A 24,513-nucleotide genomic window follows, 5' to 3' on the forward strand; every position below is an offset into this window, starting at 1 on the left:
CCGGTCCCTGATGAGGAAAGAGACGCGAGCCTCCTTTGCCCAGTCAGGGCATTACGAGCTTATGTGTCTCGCTCGTCTGTTTTCAGACAGACGGAACAGCTCTTTGTTTCGTTTAGCGGACGTTCTAAGGGACTAGCCGCGTCGAAACAGAGCCTATCCAGATGGATAGTTGATGCTATAGCGCTGGCATACGCCTCCAAGGGCATGCAGTGCCCTTTGGGTGTCAGAGCGCATTCCACAAGAGGCATGGCCTCTTCGTGGGCTTGGTCGAGTGGGATTGCCTTGCAAGATATTTGTATGGCGGCAGGCTGGGCCTCCCCGTCTACATTTATAAGGTTTTATAACCTAGAGGTTCCCGCCCTGCAGGCCAGGCTGCTGTCGGTCTAGACTACCAGTATTATCTGACCTGATGCGTTCAGCTCAGAATGCTGCGTTTACTGAGCACAGCTCAATTTTCGACAGTTTAAAGCTGGGCAAACTGTGTAAGACCCACATTTTTTCCCCATCTGTTCAGGCCGTACCCCGCCCTGTCTGTATGATGAAATTTGCGTCCCTTCGACGCTTTTTTATGTGGAAAAGTGAGGCTGCACCCCTCCTTCTTCCCGGACTCTCTGTGAGTTCACTGAGTGTTTGTGCACTATATGTACCCCGGGCTTTCGCCCTTGGGTCTTTGGTGTCAGATCTCAGCACGCACGGCGTTTTACACTGGGTCCCCTAGCGTAAGATATCTTACGCAGTACGAGAGACCTCTCGTAAGAGAACGTACTCGGTTACTAACGTAACCTCGGTTCTCTCTAGAAGAGGGAACGAGTACTGCGTATCTTGCCGTGCATGCACACGCTCTGGTTGCTTCGATGATGAAAAACCAGATAATAGCTGCCTGCGAGCGATATTTATAGGCCTAGACCACGCCCATTTCGGCGGGACGTGACGCAGCGGGCGCGAAGTGCCCTGATTGGGTCTGACGTCACGCCAGGCCTCGCTCGATAGGCTGCTGCAGTTGCCGCAGAGCAGCCAATAGGCGCGCGAGCTGTCTCGCCTGTGTCTGCATTGCTGCTGCAACGCGTTTTGCATTATTACAAAATTAAGGATAATTTTTGGCTTCAATATCTCGCGGAAAAAGGATTTTCCCCTAGCGTAAGATATCTTACGCAGTACTCGTTCCCTCTTCTAGAGAGAACCGAGGTTACGTTAGTAACCGAGTACGTTCTCAAACCTGGGTTTCCACTCCTAATTAGCTTTAGCTAAAAACACTATGATACATACATTGGATGACTGTTAAGCTTATCTATGTTATCTGTATCTGTCCCTATCTAAATAAACTTAAATAATAATAATAAAATGCGTTACTCTATATGCTGATTTACTCTATTTTGATCGCTATCGTAGACATCAGTGTTTATATTTGAACTTTGCACTTTTATCCCAGTACTATGATCATTTGAACTATTGTGTCACAGAAATAATGGTACTATGAGGTTGAAAAGGCTTTTCAATGCATTCAATCTCACGTCGCTTCCACGCGTCCACTTGAAAGGGATATTACGTCACTCAACACTAAAAGATAACGACACATTTCATATTTAACCCTCTGATTATCTTCATTTGGGACGACACTAGTTATCTTTGGGGTCCCCAGACAATAACATTTAATTTTGTAACAGAATAGTAGTTTTTTTTTTTTTTTTTTTTTTACACTGTTTATTAATGTTTTTACTCAACATTTGTGCAGTTTTTGGAAGATTTATGATATATTTTAAATTTCTTTAAATAAATAAATATTTATTTAAATAGGCTTTTTACAAAAAACAGCATTTTATGTAAAATTCACTTTATAAAAGACCCATATTTCTAACTTTCATTCATGGGGATAACATGGATAATTTTACATGGTTTAGTGTAAACTTTTTGCCCATATTTTGTAAAATGTAGTTTTAAAAGTAAAAAATTATCATTTTAGCTACTAGATGGCTATAGAGCTCCACTATATGCTATTTGACTAACTGAAAGATATCTTTTCACAAGATTTTCCAGTTGGATTCATATCTAAATATTATGAAATCACAGTTCTAACAATAAAAATGTTTGTTTTTTTGTACTGAAATTTAGTTTTTTTCAAATAATGTTACATTATGATTAGAATCAAACCTGAAAAGGATAAAAGTTGAAATTTTAGAGTTTATCATTTATTTCAATCATCTTTTTTCATATAATTAGTACAAATGTGATCTACACTTCAGTTACTAACTGTAACAGAACAGATATGTACAGTTAGATTATATATTGAGTACAAATACATGACATGAACATTAAAATGCAATGAATTGAACAGCATAAGTTAACAAATAAGCAAATAAAGCCACCTCCGTTTCTCATAACAAGCGCGGGTGAAGCTCCGGGTGTAGCGTTAGCTTCGTCCTGTCACTGGCCTGTAAATCGGGTTGGTCCGGTCGGACATCCTTTATTTCTTAAAGGACTTGTGAAAGGTTTTTATTTGTAAATCAATGACAGAATTTGGTTTAACTTCTGCCATTCTCTCTACGAAAATGATCAGCCTAGCGATGTTTTGACGTAGTCGGAGTGACGGTGTCGCCCGCCCGCGCACTTGCACTCGCAGTAGTGGCAAAGAGCGTTGAGTTGAATGGCAGGTGACGAGAACCAATCAGATTGGATAAAATAACATGTATCCAATTCTGATTCGCCAGGGACGCAGCGACCTGCGTCCGGAGGAGAATCTTTAAGAAACCAATTAGAGACCAGCTTCAGGTCACATGCTGCCCGAAAATTTAAAGACTCCATAGACATCCATTTGTCCGGCGTCCCTCTCACATGAAACCGCATGAAACTTATTGAAAAACATAAAGAAAATATTTGACCGATTAAAGCCAGTTTTTATTAAATGCTGAGGCTCTTACTACTTACATTGTATGAGTAAACTATTTTATTTATTTTTTTTATTTCATTTTTATATCATTTTTGTATACATGTATATTTCTGGACTTTTGATGGGGGCGGCGCCCCAGCGCCCTCTATTGACAAGCCGCTACACAAAATAAAACGTGGCGCCTTTCTAAGCGGGTAAAAAGGATAACTATAATGTATGGCGGAATATAGCACTTGGGACTCGTTTTATTTTGTCTCACCATACTTGGTCGTGTAACTACTCGTGTAACTGTATTTAAATAGGGAAAACGTGGAGGTGTTTTGGTCGCTTCTAACTTCATCTCTGTTTGGTCCCTAATGAATGAACTGGGCTAAGCTAAGTGCTATCAAAGTGTCGCCGTGCGCCAGAGCGATTGAGTGCTCACACTGAGACGAGAGAGGTATGTATCAACTCGTCTTAGTTAAGGGAATAACAGTTTAATATGAAAAAACAGTGGAGTGTTCCTTTAAGTTTGTTTGTAGTTTGTCGTCAGTTCGTCAGATAGAGTTCGGGCGTAGATGTTATGGAAAGGTGCATTGTGGGTAACGGCGGCCATTTAAGAGGCAACGCAAAAGCCGGTTTGGAATAAGGTAATAGCATAGCCGGCCGGTCTCCACCGGCACCGAGAAAGAAAGAGTTATGGACCGTGACAAAAAAAAAGTATACTAGGGCTGGGATGGTATGGATTTTTTCTTACCGCGGTTGAAAAGCAAGAAATTACCGCGGTATAGCAGTAAACCGCTTTAAACCTCAACCCCCTAGACTATAGGCACCTATATTTAGCGAAGCGGCGCGGAGAGACGTAAGACACAATGTTATTAGACACAATCCATGTCATTATAATCAATGAATCCATGTCATTAGACACAACGTGAACACATGTGAAGGCCAGTGTTTATTTTTATTTATTTTTTTGCGGTGATGAGCTCAGACCCGCGGTAGGCGTCACGTGACCGCGGTATTGCGGTAACCGTCCCAGCCCTACCGTATACTGACAAACTTAAGGAAGCCAAACAACGCTACTTACATTTTTTGTGATTATAGGCGGAATCAATCCCTATGAACAAAGCATGGAGTAATAATTATGAAAGCTTACCAAGCCTCAGTTTCCCTGATATTTTCTCCTACTTGGTCTGTGGAGTGAGCGCTTACACCTCCGATCCAGGGCCAGATTAACAATTTCATGTGCCCTGGGCAACAACATTTAAAAACTTGTCACTGGAGGCTCACTATGGCAAGCCGTTTTAGCTTAAATTGTACCCAGCGTTACTCGTCGTAATTGCATTTTTACTAGTAAGAATTCAATTAGAGAGCTCTACAATTCAATTCTTACTAGTAGCAATTACAATTAGAGAGCTCTCCAATTCAATTATTACTAGTAAGAATTACAATTAGAGAGCTCTCTAATTCAATTATTACTATTAACAATTACAATTAGAGAGCTCTCTAATTAAATTCTTACTAGTAAGAATGCAATTACAGAGCTCTCTAATTGAATTTTTACTAGTAAAAATATGAACTAAAGATATGTATAATTGCAGAGCTCTGTAATTGAATTAAAGAGCTCTGCAATTACATTCTTACAAGTAACAATTCAATTGTAGAGCTCCGTAATTAAAAATGAATGGAAGTCAATGGAGACATATGACTTGTAAAAATTCATTTGTTGAGCTCTCTAATTGGAATTGTTACTAGTAAGAACTGAATTAGAGAGCTCTGTAATTGTAATTCTTACTAGTAATAATTGAATTGTAGAGCTCTCTAATTGTAATTGCTACTAGTAATAATTGAATTGTAGAGCTCTCTAATTGTAATTGCTACTAGTAAGAATTGAATTGTAGAGCTCTCTAATTGAATTCTTACTAGTAAAAATGCAATTACGACGAGTAACGCTGGGTACAATTTAAGCTAAAACGGCTTGCCATACTCACCTGCAGTTCACAAATGGATGAGTGCAAGATCTGCAGATCTACAAAGTAAACGCGGAGAAAACAATCGTTCGCACTAAGGTACCGTTAACAAGCATCAGTGGTGACACACACACACACACACACTTGTCAGATTCTGTGAGCTATGAAGCTTGTCTATGCGGGTTTGTTACACTTCAGGAGTAATTTATCATACGTGCAATAATCCACTGTTTTCGTCCGGTAGTAGGCTATAATATTGACGACCAGCGGCGACCCAAGCCATCCGACGCCTCTTTGGGATTTCAGACACCAAGTCTCCTTGTGTTTTTTCCAAGTAGGAAAATGGGGAAAACTAATATGATTTATGAGGCGTTTGCCCTGGCGATAACGAGACCGATTACAGCAGTTCACAATAAAGCAATACTGAACCATTTTCCAAAAAATAACCTAAATGAATGACCAAATGACCAACGTTACCTACTGCCTACTATACGCTACTATACAGTACATCTACTTCCGTACCGTATTCCCACAATGCGACGTGACGATCCCGAACTCTATTGTTGTTAAGTATGAATTAAGTTTTTGGTATCTTGAAGTTTATTATAAAGAATTATTATACATTAATATAACACACAGACACAAACCACAAATACAAACAACATACTAAAAGAAACCAGAAAAGATTAATGTGCGTTTTTTCCTTTCCTCACAAAACAGCTGTGAGTGACGACAACACGGAGCGGGTAAGAAAAGCTGCTCTGATTGGTAGGGCTGGTTACCGAGTTCGATACTTTTTAGGGTACCGACCGAATTGCCTCGATACTATCGAGTATCGAAAAATGACTAAAAATTTTTTTTGCTATTGCAGGTACATTTATAATTGTTAATGACATGCAATCATGACCATGCCAAAAAGTATGACTAACAGTATGTGTCCTTCAGGCTTCCCTAACGTGATTGGTGCCATAGACTGCACACACATCCCCATCAAGGCCCCACCAGGCCCCAATGAAGGGGATTTTGTGAACCGAAAGGGGGTTCACAGTGTAAATGTGCAGGTAAGTTACTATTACAATTTATAATATTCCAGATTAGTAATATATATGACATTAAAGAAAAAAGAATGCAGTTGACTGACTGTTGGGTAGACTAGTGTGGTGCTGGTGGATATTGAGCAGACATAAGTCGTCCGGTCAGAGACGAAGTACACTTTAATGGATTGAGGCTTGTAGAGACATTTACAGTCGTAGAATTGAGTTGAGTGAACAATTGCAGTACAAGTAGTAGAGGGTATGACAGAGTAGTTTGGAGTAATGTAGTATGAGTGGTTTTGTATATGAACGCACTCTGCAACAACAACAGTAACAGCGGGACACTAGCAAAGTCTCTATACGAGCTCTCCGAACTGCTTCCCGTTAAAAGGAAAATTTCTGAGTCATCAGATTAATGCGTCTTAAAGTCACAAGGGGGCGCTAATGTCTCAATATATGCATAGCTGGCCTTTTCAACAGCCGCCCCCACATTTGCGGTGTAAATGTGTAAATCAGAAAAGGTATACCAGGTAAGGGATAGTACCAAGGGGTACTCAGTCCAGTAGAGCTGGGAGGCTGATGAGACGGGTGATGGGACGTAGATAGGTTTTCCCTTTGACTTCCACTTCGGCAGCTCGGGTTCTCCCATCTTCTCCTGGAAAGACTTTTGTCACTTGTCCAACTGGCCATAGAGCTCGGGGTAATTGATGATCAACAATCATTACAACAGTGCCAGGTTGCAGGTTCTCTGCCTCTTTGCACCACTTCTGGCGGACTTGGAATTCTGGAAGATAGTTACGGAGGAAGCGTCTCCAGAAGTGGTCTGCTAGAAGCTGACTGTGTCTCCACCTCCGTTTGCTCAGCAACTCTGATTCGGGATATATTACTTGGGGTAAAGATGCGTCAGGCCGCCCCATGAGCAGCATGTTGGGAGTAACTGGGTCAGGGTCTGCTACGTCTGAGGATGTATATCCGAGTGGCTTTGAATTGAGAATGCCTTCAATCTCAACGAGCACGGTACGTAAGACTTCTTCCGTCACAATTTGTCCCCCTATAGTAGAACAGAGGGCAGACTTCAGGGATCTTATCTCTCTTTCCCAACAACCTCCGAAATGGGGAGCACCAGGGGGGTTAAACTTGAAACTGATCTGGTGGCTGGCTAATTGCTCCTGCAAGGAAGGATGGAGCTCAGCGAAATCCTCTTGTAATGCTCTCTCACCACCTCTGAAATTTGTACCATGGTCTGATATGATCTCAAATGGCTTGCCTCTGCGGGAGATGAATCTTCGGAGGGCCATTAAGAATGAATCTGTGTCCATCTGGTAGAGCAGGTCAAGGTATACAGCTCGCGTTGTCAGACATTTAAATATGACCCCCCACCTTTTCTCATGTCTGCGCCCAATCTTGATGAGGTAAGGGCCAAAACAATCCACTCCAGTGGAGTAAAAGGCCGGTTGCAGCAAACGTAATCTCGCAGGAGGTAGATCAGCCATCCGGGGAATGCTGGGCTGGCCTCTCAACTGTCTACAACCCAAGCATGTTCTCTGGTGCTGCCGAATAGCTTCTCTACCTTTCAATATCCAATACTTACGACGCACTTCTGCAAACACCCTCTCTGCTCCTGGATGGTGTAGAGTTTCATCGAAGTCCTGGATAATCAGTCTGCTCAGGGGATGCTTAGGGTCCAAAACTATGGGGTGGATAGCGGATTCATCTAGTTGCTCTGTTCGCCTGAGACGACCACCAACTCTGATGAGGTGTGTTGTGCTATCATATTCTGGCGCAAGGCACAGGAGACGACTACTCATTGGTAGAGGTTTACCTGACTTAAGATGAGTCATCTCGACTGGAAAACTTTGACTCTGTGCCTGTTGAAGGAGGGCTAGTTCGGCTTCTCGATAATCTTCAGCTGTTAGTGCTTCTGAAGGGTTAGCCTGCCCGTGTAAGACTCTGGCACCAGCTGTGAGCAGTTGTTTATAGGATGTGAACTGGTTGCAATCAGGTAAGGCTGGGTTGGTGACAGGAACTGTAAGTCCACAAAATGTGCCTGATTTCAGCTCTGCATCTTCAGTAGGGAGCTGTAGCAGAGGACTTTGAGGCCACTGATCTGAGGCCAGGAGGAGGAATGATGGGCCTTGACTCAATCGGCTCGGCTTAGCTAACTCGGCTAACATTTTACCCCTCGGGATATCATCGGCAGGATTCGACTTAGAATCGACGTAACGCCAGTCCTTGGGGTCAGTCAACTCCTGGATCTCTGCTACCCTCGTGCCGATGAAGACTTTAAACCGACATGAGTCAGCCTGGATCCATGCCAGCACCGTAGTGGAATCCGACCAGAGTGTGACTTGACATATAGGGACACTGAGTTCAGACTTCAATAATCTGGCTAGTTGGGCTCTTGTCAGAGCGGCACACAGCTCGAGACGAGGTATGGACTGTTGTTTCTTTGGTGAAACTCTGGATCGAGCAGTCAAAAAAGCTATCTCTACATACCCTTGAGGACTGAGTGTTCGGAGGTAGGCTACTGAGCCATAGGCTCGCTCGGAAGCGTCACAAAAGATGTGTATGTCTCGAATACTCTGTGGGTTATCCAACCCTACCGTGGAGTAACATCTGGGAAGTGAGATGCGCTGAATGTCTGGTAACTCTTGCTCCCATAACCGCCAGGCTTGGAGCAGCTCGTCTGGAAGTTGAGGGTTATCCCATTCCCTTTTCTTGTCCCACAGACGCTGGACCAGAACTTTAGCTCTTGTGGTGTAAGGGACAATGTACCCTAGGGGGTCATATTGACTGGCTAATACCTTGTATATATGACGCATAGTAGGGGCAGAGCATTCAATGGGACGATGCTTGTATGACAGCGTGTCGGAGGTACAGTGCCAGTGTAGTCCGAGTGCAGACTCTTGCGCATCTGGTTGCACTTGAGTCAGCCACAACACCAGGCTACTTGACTTGGAGTCTGATGGGATATGTTCAAGTACTTGAGGGACGTTGCTGGCCCATTGTCTCAGATCAAATCCTCCTGTGGCAAGGAGATCTCGCAACTTGGACGCCAGTGCCTTGGCTTCTTCATGGGAACTAAAACTCTGAAGGAAGTTGTCTACATAGAAAGACTTCTCTATACATTCTAGGATATCTTCACCTGGCTGACTATGGTCGATGACATGCTTCTGGAGCGCGAAGGTCGCACAGCACGGGCTGCACGTCGTCCCAAAGGGAAGAACTTGCCACTCATATACTTGCGGGGACTTGTCTCGGTTGAGGTCCCTCCAGAGGAATCTTAACAGTGGGCGGTCTTCAGGTAGTAGTCGCACCTGATGAAACATGCCCCTAATGTCACTACTCAAGGCGACAGTATGTTGACGGAACCTCAGGAGTACAGACATCAGGGAAGGGCCTAGTGTGGGACCAGGGAGGAGCAATTGGTTGAGATTCTTCCCTCCATGCGCGAATTAACAATTGAAGACGACTCTGTTCTTGCCATTATGTTGAGTCATATGGTGGGGAATATACCAAGATTCTTCTGCTTGGTCCACTTGGTCAGGAGGTATCACTTGGGCATATCCAGCCTCCTTCAACTTGTTCATCTCCACCTGGTAGGTTGCTGCTTGTGCTGGATCCCTGGCTAATCGCCTCTCTATTCCTCGGAGGCAAGGTAGAGTGTTTTCTGGGGAGGCTCGCAGGAGAGGCATATTTTTCACTCTTAATAAGGGTGTGGCGTATCTGGCTACTCCATCTACTGACACTCTCATTTATCAATCAATAAATTCCTCTTGAAACAAACTTTGTTGTATTATTTTAATTTAATACTGTGAAGCTGCTTTGATGCAATCTGTATTGTGAAAAGCGCTATACAAATAAACTTGACTTGACTTGACACTCTGGTAGTCTTGGACTCGAGCAGTGAAATAGCATCTTGATCTTGCTTCGAACGGGTAATGAGTTTCTCACTGCGGTAAGGGAGCACGTCTAGTTGCCACAATTTCTCAACTTGTCTGAACAGATCAGTATATGAGCCTGAAGTAGCTGTGAAGAGGCACTGCTGGCTGTGAAGGCGATGCTTGATCTCTTGAGTGGGACCTTGCAAGGTCCAACCTAGTCGGGTCTTGATGGCAGCAGGACCAGTAGGTGGGCCTAGACGGACTGGCTCTACTGGGGTGATGAGGTGAGGGTAATCCGACCCTATAAGGAGGAGAGGTTGGACGGATTCAACATGTGGCAACTGTAGACCTTGTAAATGGCCGTATTTACGCTGTAACTCATCTACTGGATAAGTATGCTCAGCTAATCCCAGTGTCTCTGCTGTAAAGGCTTGATGAATCCTGAATGTGGCCTTAGGTTGGGACGCTGGTGACACTGTGAATGTCACTGAAGCACCTCGTAGCATGTGGAGGTCTTGTCGGACTGTACGCAGTACAAGCTCTTCTGGTCGACCAGTCAATCCGAGCTGCTGTGCTGCTGAATGAAGGAGGATTGTGCGCTCAGACCCGTCATCCAAGAGGGCATAAGTCTTTAAGCAGTGGTTGCCATTTCTTAATAGTACTTTACAAATCTTCAACAAGACACGCCGGCTGTCAGTGGGCCGATCTAGGTACAGTGTCTCTGCAGTCGTGTTCACCAAACAGCTCTCTGAAGGTCCGATCTTAGGTTTCTCAGCAAAGGATCTATCATTAACCTCGTGAAGGACGTATAAGTGTCTGCGATTACAAATCTTACAGAGTGTCTTGAGGTTACATTGTGCAGCTTGATGTGCTCGTCCACAACGCCAACATCGGGGTGGTAGTGGCGCAGTGGATAAGACACATGCCTTTGGTGTGAGAGACCCGGGTTCGAATCCACTGTGAGACACCAATGTGTCCCTGAGCAAGACACTTAACCCCTAGTTGCTCCAGAGGCGTGCGACCTCTGACATATATAGCAATTGTAAGTCGCCTTGGATAAAAGCGTCAGCTAAATGTAAATGTAAACGTAAACATCTCTTGTGTGATTGTATCCACTGTACTTTCTGATCTCTGTTTAGTTTCTGGAAACTAACACACCCATTCAGGTAGTGGTCTTGAGCGTCGCAATACGGGCAGAATGTCTTCCTGTCTCTGGGCATAGGGTCAAGAACTTTAACTGGAATGTCCCTGTTGTCTTTCTCCGTGCCAAGGAAGATACTCGTGGCCTTGAATGGCTGTCTCGTGTCTCGCTGGTGTGTCCTTTTGTGAATGGTTACAGATTTACTTGCTAGAGGATAGAACCTCGTGCTGTCTTCTTGAACTTGCAGCTCAAACTCTAACCATGTTGATAAATCCAGCAAAGTGGGTATAGGAACTTGCTGGGGATGGACAGACCGTCGAAAACTTGTCTGCAGATCATGTGGAAGCTTACACAACAGTCTTGATACATGGGAACCACACTCTAGCTCCACATAGCCTTTATTCCCCAATTGCTGAAGGATACTCACTAGTGAACTTTCAATGCGAACATCCGGAAGGCTCTCACATCTCCGTGACTGACATTCGGACCGTCCATAAGCTCGGCTATTCGCTGAAGTGCTAACTGGTGGGGCTGTCCATACTGTTGATTAAGCGCCTCCATAGTCTCTGAGAAAGGGAATAATGAGTTGCAATATGAGTCTGCAATCAGTAGTGATTCCTCAAACTTCAGGTGATCGACAAGAATCTGGTACTTAAACCTCTCTGTAGCGTCCGCTGGCAGAATGTTCTCCAGAGCAATGCGCAGCCGAGAAAACTCTCTAGGATCTGGCTTAACGAAGTTCGGGATGGTGGGAGCTGGTCCCCTATAGGTAATCTCTTGACTGGGAGGAATACGTAATCTGTTTGAGCTGTAACCACTTCGGCTATAATCAACTCTGTCGTAAGATGTCTGTGGAAAAGACTGACGCTGTGTGGGTCGGGCGTAATTAGGCTGTGACGTCCTCTCCAGCTGCTGAAGCCGCTGTTCTAAGTCATGCAGGCGATCTTGTCTGAATGACTCCGCTGGGTTGTCAATTGGTCTCTGAGGTAGCTTAGATCTAGGCAGAGGGATGGGCCTGACAATAGTATTGATCTGCGGGGTATGGACACGGGGTTGAGGAACAGGGGAAGATGTACTCTGTGTATGGCGACTGGAACGATCACTCACTGTAAGTAGACTCAACTGTGCTTCCAGGGCCTCATTCCTCTCCTCAAGTTTCTTTATCTGCTCATGGGAATGACGTCGCAACTCCTCTGTCTCCTTCCGCAACTGCTGGAACTCTACTAAGACTTCTGAAGACAGCTCAGGGAGGGGGGAAGTATGTGCTCGCTGTTGTTCGTACTCTCTACTGGGACTCCACTCTTTCAAAGGCTGCCATGGCTGCATACTTGCTCTATACTCACGGGAGGTGGCGGTGAGTTTGGGTGCAGCCGCTCCTCGCAATTCTGAATCATCACTCATCTCAGAGGAAGAATCTACTCTCTGTCTCGACTGTATCCTCTGTTGATGATCAGTGAGCTCGAAGTCTGACAGGTAACTAGGGAGCCGCACCGATCGTCTGGGTCTGACGGTGGGCTCAGGAAGGTCAGGTCTAGGATCGGGATCACTCTGATGCATCATTCTTATGACAGCTCCTCAACTCCGGCTCGAAGGACCATTTGTTGGGTAGACTAGTGTGGTGCTGGTGGATATTGAGCAGACATAAGTCGTCCGGTCAGAGACGAAGTACACTTTAATGGATTGAGGCTTGTAGAGACATTTACAGTCGTAGAATTGAGTTGAGTGAACAATTGCAGTACAAGTAGTAGAGGGTATGACAGAGTAGTTTGGAGTAACGTAGTATGAGTGGTTTTGTATATGAACGCACTCTGCAACAACAACAGTAACAGCGGGACACTAGCAAAGTCTCTATACGAGCTCTCCGAACTGCTTCCCGTTAAAAGGAAAATTACTGAGTCATCAGAGTAATGCGTCTTAAAGTCACAAGGGGGCGCTAATGTCTCAATATATGCATAGCTGGCCTTTTCAACACTGACTAAAATCTCTTAGATGGTGTGTGACTATGTTCCATATCACAAATGTGGAAGCAAAATGGCCAGGATCAGTGCATGACTCAAGAATTTTCAGAGAGTCACATTTATGCACATTATTTGAACGTGGTAAGGGAACATATAAATGTCAAGCTCACAGTATTACACACACTTATGCTGAGCCTAACAAAACTGCATTTTTCCATTATACAGGGGATTTTTTGTGGTGGGGGTGCAGCCTGATGATGACGACGACCTCCAGCCAGTGCACTTGGACCAGCCTAGTGGCAGAGCTGCACGGGACAGAATTGTGGAACACCATTTTTGAATGTGTAATAAAAGACAAGACAAATATGCTTAGTTCCTGGAGTTTTATTTAAACAATTCTTTATAAAGAAAAGCCAGCAAGTCATCTTTTGCCTGCAATAAGAGATAGTTATGTAAAGTCAGCGATACTACTATGTGTCAAATAGTGTATTAGCACTTACTCTGAAGGTCCTTTTGAAGCAACTCAATCTCTAGTGCAATTTTTCTCTTTTTCAAGTTGTCGAGTTCAATTTCTCCTCTTAATTTGTGTTTTTTCAGGTCAAAATGCTTGATTTTTTGTTGAAGATGCCGTTTATATAGGGAATGGATGTCACCCTGTGTCATTTTGTGAAAGAAAAAAAAAAGGGCCAAAACATGCCTCATGCAACAAAAGTAAAAAGTAAAAGTACAACACTGTCCACCTCTGTATCAGTTCTTTTGTGCAGACTCTTCTGCAAGCCTTTCTCTAGGTGTGGACTCCTGCAACTCATATTGCAGACAGAAAGAATAGGTACACAAGTATATACAAATTAGTGTAAAGTTATTTATGCACTTACAGGTTCTTCCTCCAAAGGACAGTCATCTGAGAGGGTTTCTTCACTGTCCTGTGCAATGGAAATAAATGGGCATTACAAAGTGTTGCACTTTCTTCCCTTTATGCAAGTTAGAAAAAGTACACAACTTACTGCATATGCTTCAGCCACCACTTGCTTGGGAACAGGTAAAAGTGTTGGTGTATTATGTAAAACTGCACAAAAGAGGGAAAAAATATACTGTAAAAAATATAATGTGATCAAGAACTCATGGCAACATATTTTATATTAACTAAAAGTTTAGAAGTTTTCACTTTCACAAACGGTTGAAATGACTGTACCAGCCATTTGGATTATACTTAATTTAATGCAGCAACAAATCATTTGACAGTGTACTAAGAGAATTGAAAGCTCATTTAGCCTACCAGTAATGAAGGTGTTGCTGCTACTGGTCCCTGGCTTTGGGTCTGAGGAAGAGCTGCCCCCGGGGATGCCCATCTCCACAATGGTTCGGTTTTCATTCAACCCAAGGGCCAGCTCCTCTGCTGGGGTATATTGTGGTGGTGCAGGACCACCACCTGTTTTATTGATTTTTTCAGCCTTTTTCTTGGTGGTTGTTATAAACAGACAAACACATTATTTAACAGTGGCTTTTAAAAAGAGGGGAAAAAAGTGGCTTTTTAAAATAAAGACAGTATAAGAATTAAAGGCTAAGATTTAGTAGAATATTCTTGTACTTCACTTTTACTTGTCCCCATGTTCTAGTGGGTCCCGTGGTGGCTCTGACATAAAAGAACAAAGTAATTATTCAAATGCAAAACTACATACTGTAGAAAGTGATAGAAACATGGACCATGGACAGCACTTACGCATTTAATTTGTCTGCTACTTTTTGCCAGCCCTCTCTCCTGGCTTTTGCAGACTTTGAGGTGTTCCCTGTCATTTTAATTAAAGACTCAAATTCGGCATAACCTTCTGTGAGGGACCGAGAAGACAAGAACAAGGAACACAAGCTTTGCAAAAAAAAAAAAAAAAAAAGGGTCTTTATTTGAACCCAAGAAAAAAAATTAATTTTACAAACTCATAAATTTCTTACAATAAAATAAAACAGACAGACAGAAAATGAGCTCAAAAACAGTTAGACAAAAACCAACAAAACAAACTAAAACTGACCTGCTCAAATGAACAAAGCAACAGCTTATAAAGGAAAGGATGGGCCCATTACAAATTAAGAGGGGAAACAATTTAACTTTGCATTCAACATATAACCTTAAATAAATCAAAAACAAATAAAACAAATCATATATAGTAAATAAACATAAGGAAAGCAAAATGTAATCAAATATCGTAAATATCCTAAATAAATCAACTTATGAAGACAGTAACGTTTCTTCCTCCCCCGGGCAATTCCCAGCAAATGGTAGGTCCGGGCGTAACCAATAATACTTAAATTCTGTTCCTGCCCGGACTCTAATCCTTGTCACGCCAGGATGCGGCTGCAGCAGACCATGCCTGAAGTTCATCACGGACAGTAAACTTAAACTCAAAGTAGAAACAAATATAAGTAACATATACAACGTAACTAATTTGTGTGCACTTCAAATCAGTAACTATGTATATAAAAATGTGCTGTAAATGTAAACATGAAAACCCAATAAAGAAGCGATTAATATTGTTTGTTTGGTGTGGTTATGATCCATCATTATACTGAAATGAATGTGAATAACAAAATAAGTTTAAATAAAGATTATTCGTGTGTGTGTGTGTGTGTGTGTGGTTACAACCACATTACCGCTCTTGTGTGGCCACCAGTCGGGCCGTCCCACCTTCCATTAAAAGCTCTTGTTCTGCTTGGGAGAAAAACTGGGCACATTCTTTGGCCATGCTGAACAGCCAATAGCAGCGTTGCTGATCATTGTTTCTACTATTGATACATATCCCCTTTTAAACCAACACAAGAACGCGCAATTATCTCAGATAACCAGAGAATGTCTAATAGGAAGAGAATTGGCACTCTCTGGTTACTTCCGGTTTCTGGACTGGCTGCAGTAACACGTCTCTGTCCATGCGGGGGCGCTCACAGGCGAGTGCAGAATGAATGGAGGTCTATGGCGCTATACCAATCAAATTCCACTTTTCTCAGGATATAATTTTTTGTCTAGTAATTTGAATGTTGTATCCGAAAGGAGATGCAAAGAAATTACACATTGCTGGGTGTTAGATTTTTTACAGTCACTTATTTGCTTTAAAAAGTCTTTTAAAATGTCAATGACGTCATACACAGTGATAGTGCTTTACGGCAATCCTTCAGTCACTTTGGTGCTTTCGCGCTCTGCACTTTCTTTTCTCTCGAGGCATCGACAACACAGCTGACACAGGTAAACACACAACACAGCTGACACAGGTAAACACACAACACAGCTGACACAGGTAAACACACAACACAGCTGACACAGGTAAACACACATCACAGCTGACACAGGTAAACACACAACACAGCTGACACAGGTAAACACACATCACAGCTGACACAGGTAAACACACAACACAGCTGACACAGGTAAACACACAACACAGCTGACACAGGTAAACACACAACACAGCTGACACAGGTAAACACACAACACAGCTGACACAGGTAAACACACAACACAGCTGACACAGGTAAATACACAACACAGCTGACACGGGTAACTACACAACACAGCTGACACGGGTAACTACACAACACGGCTGACACAGGTAAATACACAACACAGCTGACACGGGTAAACACACAACACAGCTGACACGGGTAAACACACAACACAGCTGACACGGGTAAATACACAACACAGCTGACACAGGTAAACACACAACACAGCTGACACAGGTAAACACACAACACAGCTGACACAGGTAAACACACAACACAGCGGACACGGGTAACTACACAACACAGCTGACACAGGTAACTACACAACACAGCTGACACAGGTAAACACACAACACAGCTGACACGGGTAACTACACAACACAGCTGACACAGGTAAACACACAACACAGCTGACACAGGTAAACACACAACACAGCTGACACGGGTAACTACACAACACAGCTGACACAGGTAAATACACAACACAGCTGACACAGGGAAACACACAACACAGCTGACACAGGTAAACACACAACACAGCTGACACAGGTAAACACACAACACAGCTGACACAGGTAAATACACAACACAGCTGACACGGGTAACTACACAACACAGCTGACACAGGTAAACACACAACACAGCTGACACAGGTAAACACACAACACAGCTGACACAGGTAAACACACAACACAGCTGACACAGGTAAATACACAACACAGCTGACACGGGTAAATACACAACACAGCTGACACGGGTAACTACACAATACAGCTGACACAGGTAAACACACAACACAGCTGACACAGGTAACTACACAACACAGCTGACACAGGTAAACACACAACACAGCTGACACAGGTAAACACACAACACAGCTGACACAGGGAAACACACAACACAGCTGACACAGGTAAACACACAACACAGCTGACACAGGGAAACACACAACACAGCTGACACAGGGAAACACACAACACAGCTGACACAGGTAAATACACAACACAGCTGACACAGGGAAACACACAACACAGCTGACACAGGGAAACACACAACACAGCTGACACAGGGAAACACACAACACAGCTGACACAGGTAAACACAACACAGCTGACACAGGTAAATACACGTGCTAGAAGAGTTTTTGTTTTGTTTGTTTCTGGTCCCGCTTCGGATGCCACGATGCCATCAAGCGGCATCGTTCATTAGCAGAATGCTAGCGTGTTATGGGCAACAACAACTCAACCTGTAAGAAATCGAAAGGACATAAGTACTCGTTCATTCAATTTTCGACCTATAACCCATGTTGAACTTGCAAAACCTACAATAAAATCTGAGATTTCTCAACGGCAATCGGGTGAAAGAGACAAATTTAGCCGTCTAGCCCCATAGACTCCCATTCAGTCTGCACTCGCCCGCGATCACCTCCAGTGGAATTGTAATGGAACTGCAACCAAGATCGATACAATGGGGCTAATAGGAAGTGCCAAGGCTCTCCGTAGACGGGCTCTGAGATAACTCAATCCAGCGATACTAATCATAAACAACAGGTGTGTTCGAAGAACCCACTTATCCGGATCATGATTAGCACGATATCATCTTGGATGTCTCATTTGATCTCGGATGTTTTAAGCAACGTACGAAGAACGGGCCCCTGGTGTTCTTGACGGGTTTTTGAGATTTAGCCAACTTTATGTTGGCAGTTTATGTTAACAGCTATCAAGTATTTCACCCGAATGGCCATCAGTATTGACAATTTTCTGGGATGATGGATGGATGTGATCAATGAAAAAAATGGAAAGAAAGAAAGGGCAGAGATGTGGTTAGGAATGAAAAGTCAGTAGGCCTATGTAGTTTCTTCATTCACTGTGACCTATACCTGCACTGGATGGCCAATTTCACATGTATTCTGTGTATTTTCAAAATATAAAATACTGTATTTGTATTTAAATAAAAATGTTCACACAGTATTTTGTATTTGTATTTTAAATGCATTTCCATGTATTTATTAACCTGTTGCAAGAAAACTTTGTCTTTGGTCAGGCTATCCCTTTATGGATTTGAAGATTTCCATGAAACACGAATTATGGATGTCCAGAGACAAAAATCTCCTGCTGTACATTTTTAGCAGCAACTCTTTGGAACTCAAAAATAGAAGAAATAAACCATTCAAATTATGCAAGGGACAATAAAGCTCAAGCCATATAGATTTTAACTATACCACATTATTTCTCACCTTACTTGCTTACACACAAGGTACTATACACTGTAAACCCGGATAAGTAGAATCTACTTAAAAAAACCAAGGTAACTCGTTGCCTTAAATTTTTTAAGTAATGAAGCATTAGTTGAATAAGACAAGTGGACTACGTTCAATGTACTTAAGCCCATAATGGAATGGAATAGAACATTTAAGTTGAATGTACTTATAACCGAGTTACAGTAACTGAAGATACTTAGTTTAAACAATCATTCCCCACCCATTTATTTAACTCAGCTTGTTAAGTAAGCATTACTCCATTACCAATTCAACTAAATTATATATTCTAATGGGCCCAACTTAACTTTTAGTTCCTGAAACTCAAAATATCTTTCAATCAATAGAGCCATGTAAAATACACACATACAACTGCAACATTACACTGATCCAATTATATTTTTATTGAACATGTCTTTTTTTTTTAGCAACAAAAGAAACAATGCCATGGCCTAATAGGCTTCTAGTGTGTAGTTTCCTCACATACTGTATTTTTACAGCACTAGTACAGTAAAAAGCATTTACAGTACTCCACTGTAATTACCAAATACAGTATATACCACATACTTTTACAATATTAAACTTGTCTACAGCAATAAATTGTATTTTACAGGGAATGCTGCTTTTATAATTACATAATTAAAATATTATATGTTAAGGTTTCATAAGAGTAGTCACACTAGGAAAAAGAAAACAACATCTGGTTAAAAGCAAAGATCAGAAAATTGCCTTCTGTGAACATGTTGGCTGAATTTTTTAAAACATAAAATGCAATTTTAACACTTTAACAACAAACAGGTAACACTAAGCGCTTAATTAAAGTGATAGTTCACCCAAAAAATTTTAATTAGCACATGATTTACTCACCCTCAAGTCATCCTAGGTCTATATGACATTCTTCTTTCAGACGAATACAATCGGAGTTATTTTAATAAATGTCCCGGCTCTTCCAAGCTTTATAATGGCAGTGAAATGCTGTTTCTGTTCTGAAGTCCATAAAAGTGCAAACGAAATCCCATTCAAAGTCTGCAAGTTTTCGCAGAAGCGAGGAAACCTGTAGGCTTACAGTGGTGTTCTTGTTTTGCATAACTTGGCCAGTTTCTTTGAAGTTACTTGTCCTTTCTTTGTTTTTGATCCACGTTCAGGATTGATGTCAAGAAAGCGTCTAAAAGAGAAAAAAAACAATGAAATATTATGGACTGAGTTTATATATTTTGACAGAGAGAGACAGCACAAAAGATGTGTAAATAAAAACCAGATATCGGTTTTAACGACTAATTTGTTTGGATAAAACTAATTATCCACTATAAACACTAATGGATAAAACACTACTGATGTTGTGATCAATAACTGATATTTCTTCTGCCCTGGTTAAAATACATCAACTCAATGTGTCTGTTTACAAGCGCACTGTCAACTAACTAAACTTTTGGAAGTGGGGTTGCCAGATTTAAAGTTTTATTCTACAACTTTTGTCATCACCCAGCTCATTAACAATATCATCCCCTCATCAGGGGCCTGTTTCAATAAGGAGGTTCAACCAACTCTGAGTTGAACTCTGCTTATAAAGGAAAGGTGTGAACTCTGTTCAAAACTTGAACTCTGAGTTGACTTACCCTGAGATGGGAAACTCTGAGTTTTCGGTTACAGAACAGCTGAAATAAGTTAGTTCAATCAACTCTGAGTTTAGCGCGTGCACCACAACTATAAAAAGCCATTATCAATGGAGCGCAGATATTACGAGTCACCATGGCAACAGCGCCAAACAAAAAGAGGAATTACTGTTATACAGTGATGGGTGTAATTAATTACCAAGTAATCTAAATATTGTGATTTAATTAAAGGGATAACTCTTAATTCTTCTGTAATTTAAAATAAAATCTGATGTAATTACATTAAATAGGCTACTGCATAGACTATAGAGAACAATTCTGTATAAAACAATAGTGGATTTAACATACATTTTTAAAAGGTATATTTTTTATGTAACCTTCTCCCTCTACACACTTTGGTCAAATCAAGAATAGTTCATGCAATTGTATATTGTTTATTTGAAAGCATTAAAAGTGCAGTTTCTTGTCTCTCCTTGTATTGTTCAAGTGGTTGAGGTTGACATGGGATTTAGTAATTAGTAATAAGTAGACCAAAACTTTCTAAAGATAGTAATTATTACATGAATCTAATTACACTGTTCAAGATAACATTGATAACTATTTTAGAGTAACTTACCCAACTGTTATAATATCAGAGGTGAAACTGGAAGAACAGTAGGCCTAAGTTATTCAACCTAATTTTAATTTTCATGTGGAGCAATCCTGCAGGCATTAAAAGACCATGGCAGCAGCTGAAAATTAAATATAAAAACATAATTCAATCAGGTAAGGCTTGAGCATATCATGGGTGTAGGCTACCTGACTATACATTTGACAAATTAAATGACTAATAGCATCCAGTGTCTAGCAGTGCAGCAGTATTTTTGGCTGAGGGAATTCCAGGAGGGACTTCAGAGCCAGTCACTCCCAAAGATCCAAGGGCCTTCATAAAATGTAAGAGGTTTACATATGTGTTATTTTTTAGGCTATTTTTTGATATTTCCATTTATTTTACTTTGAGGTTGGGTTTTTTGTTGGTCCCAACAGATTCTGATGGTTATATCTGTCTTTTGGAGCCTCCTGTCCCAACAGAACCCCAGGCAGTTGTAAGTCGCTACTCAATACACCAGAAATTAAATAGTGTTATAAAGTGTCCTCAAACAAATGCTCATCTTCACAGGACGATGGGGATAAATAGTTTCTGCTGCCACAGAGAGGCCTACAGAGGTAATGTTAATATTATGTGTCTACACATCAAACAATCTACCCATTCAGATTGTTTCAAATTTTTATGTGGATAATCTAAGTTTAAATCTAAGTATAAACGGGTATTCTTATCTCTCCCTCCGCCCCCAGAGTGTGGAAGAACAGCAGGAGGACGGTCCATCCACTTCTGGTGCAAAGATTACCACAGTTCAGTGATTTCCAGTAAATGCCACAGTTTAATTCTGTAGAATTTGTTCAGAACTACATTATGTAACTCTAATCTACTACTGTATTTTCAGTTGTAAAGGAGTTATATAGACTTCATCTTATTAAAAAAAAATAGAAAAAAACTGCAGTAAAAATAGCAATATTTTATTTATTAATAAAATATTAATTTTATTAATAAAAATTTACTGAAAGAATGAATGAGGTGTTTAAACACCGCTTCCCCTTTAAAAAAGGGGAGGAGACCGATAGAAACGCTGGGTTTACAGAAGAAAACCTGCTCCCGACCAGGTTAGGTTCACAGAGTAAGTTACCATGTGTCACGGTTTTGGTATGGTTTTGTTCTTGTCATGTTTGCTTCCTTGTAGTCATGTGATCCTGCCATGTGTCTTGTCATGAGTTTATTGTCTGATTGTTTGATCATTGTTCACAGGTGTCCCTTGTCTAGTCATTAGTCTTGTGTGTATTTAAGCCCTCATGTTTGCCATGTGTCTGGGTCTTGTATTGCTGATGTAACCACATAGTAAGTTCATGTTCCTGAGATTGGTTTCGCCATGCCTTGCCATGGTTTTTGTTTCTATGTCTGATTATCATTAAACTGCATTTGGGTTCTACATACGCTTGCTTCAGTGGACTTAGTTACACCATGGTAACTGACTCTGAGTATAAGTTACCTCTCTTTCAGAAACAGGCTTGACTTACTCTGCTTTCTCAGGTTTAACATACCTCCCATTCTGAAACAGAAAACTCAGAGTTTCCCTCATTTCAGGGTTAACATACTCAGAGTTTTCACTTAACCTCCTTTCTGAAACAGGCCCCAGGTCCCATCAGAGTATCAGTGGAAAGGCAGTCATAGACTCAGTTTATATAGAGCACACATTGCCAGAATCCAGCCCAAACCTTTGTGACAGAAATAATTTAACTTAATTGCAAGCCTTGCAATGTGAATTGCATACATGACTACATGATAATGTTAAACATGACATTTACCACCAGACTAAAATGCATGTTTGCACCAATAAATGAAAATTCTGTCATTATTACTCACCCTCAAGACTTTCGTTCATCTTCGGGACACAAATGAAGCTATTTTTAATGAAATCTGAGAGGTTTCTGTCCCTCCATTGACATCAATGTCATTGCAACTGTCAAAGCCCAGAAAGGTGGTAAAAACATCAGTAAATAGTACATATAACTACAGTGGTTCAACCTTAATATTATGAAGTGACGAGATTACTTTTTGTGCGCAAAATAACCCCAAAATAACGACATTGTTGAATAATCTCTTCTTTTCCATGTCATTCTCCTACACTGTTGACGTAGTGTAAACAGTGCAGCGCTTATGGGTTCTACATCAGAACACAGGCTCACTATTGGCTAGCTCCTGGGTCATCACACACGACCAGAGTCGGCCAATAATAAGCCTACGTTCTGACGTAGAACCCAGAAGCGCTGCACTGGCTTTTTTTCAAGGCTTGCACCTTGAAATCTATAACAGGGTTTGCGTTCTCGAGCCACCAGGCACTGTTTTGTGCAGATGAGTGGGCCGGAGAGCGTTAAAGGATAACTCTTGCCAAAATGCAACCTCTTTTTGTTAATCTACCCGAGGCAAACTTTCGTTTAAAAGCATCATTAGGATGGAAACGTCACTTTTAAGTTTGACCGTATTTTCGTTTTCGGTCAAATTGCCTTTTGAATGGGAGTGTTTGGGGCACGACTATGATAGCATCAAAAATCGCTATATTTAAAACACTAAGAAGGCTCGACACAACATGAAACTGTGCTCTCAGTATCACCAGGGGCTCTACACATGAACTCCAGCATGGAGAACATTGTTTGTGTACACAGAGTTTACTAAAAAGAAAGATTTTGAACAACTCACTGAAGCTGTGTCCGCCGGCATTTTGACGGTCAAAAATAGTGGATCTAATAAATTGATTCTAGAGCTGCTGTAAAGCCTAAACAATCTATGTTACTGTACTTTCCTATTATCACTGTAAAGCTGCTTTGAAACAATCTATATTGTTAAAAGCGCTATATAAATGAAGGTGACTTGACACTGTTTACACTACGTCAACAGCGTAGGAGAATGACGTGAAAGAGTAGAGATTGTTGAATAATGTCGTTATTTTGTTTTTGTGCACAAAAGGAATTCTCATCGCTTCATAATATTAAGATTTGCACCACTGTAGTTACATGGATTATATAAACGATGTTTTGACTACCTTGAAAGTTGCAAAGACGTTGCTGTCTATGGGTGGTTCAGAAACCTCTCAGATTTCATAAAAAATATCTTAATTTGTGTTCTGAAGATGAACAAAGGTCTTACAGGTTTGGAACGACATGAGGGAGAGTAATTAATGACAGAATTTTCACTAATCATTTAACTGAAAACAACTTGCACTGACATATCTTAAAATATGTGACTGCCACTGTTTTGTCTCGAGATGCACACCAATAATGTTTTTTTTATTTTTTTATTAGACATTTTTATAAAAGCAGCTTAAATACCCTAATTTTATTAAGGCCTAGACCCGGCTTAAGGTAAGCCCAGTATGGAAACCATGGCCATATTGTTTATACCAGTAGTCAGCTTAATAAATACTGTCAAGACAAGTCACAATTCAGTCTAATATTTATATGAATGGCAAATATGCCAATGACTAACCTCTGAACAAACTCAAGGTGCTGCCTCTTCCTGGTGCTGCCTCTTCCTGGTGCTGCCTCTTCCTGGTACTGCCTCTTCCTGGTGCTGCTGCCTCTTCCTGGTGCTGCCTCTTCCTGGTGCTGCCTCTTCCTGGTGCTGCCTCTTCCTGGTGCTGCCTCTTCCTGGTACTGCCTCTTCCTGGTATTGCCTCTTCCTGGTGCTGCCTCTTCCTGGTACTGCCTCTTCCTGG

The 24,513-nt window shown here is 41.6% G+C and overlaps 1 long non-coding RNA gene across 1 annotated transcript; it reads right to left on the reverse strand.

The window, feature by feature from the left end:
* Positions 1–13,624: 13,624 nt before the first annotated feature.
* On the reverse strand, positions 13,625–14,200 carry LOC309491701. The gene is made up of 3 exons (XR_014203263.1): positions 14,127–14,200; positions 13,855–13,916; positions 13,625–13,773 (listed from the first exon to the last, which is right to left on the reverse strand). It is a non-coding gene; the product is annotated as an uncharacterized lncRNA (long non-coding RNA).
* Between the last annotated feature and the right edge of the window lie 10,313 nt (positions 14,201–24,513).

The sequence above is a fragment of the Leuciscus leuciscus genome, assembly GCF_965113295.1.
Source record: "Leuciscus leuciscus genome assembly, contig: HAP1_SCAFFOLD_445, whole genome shotgun sequence".
NCBI lineage: Eukaryota > Metazoa > Chordata > Actinopteri > Cypriniformes > Leuciscidae > Leuciscus > Leuciscus leuciscus.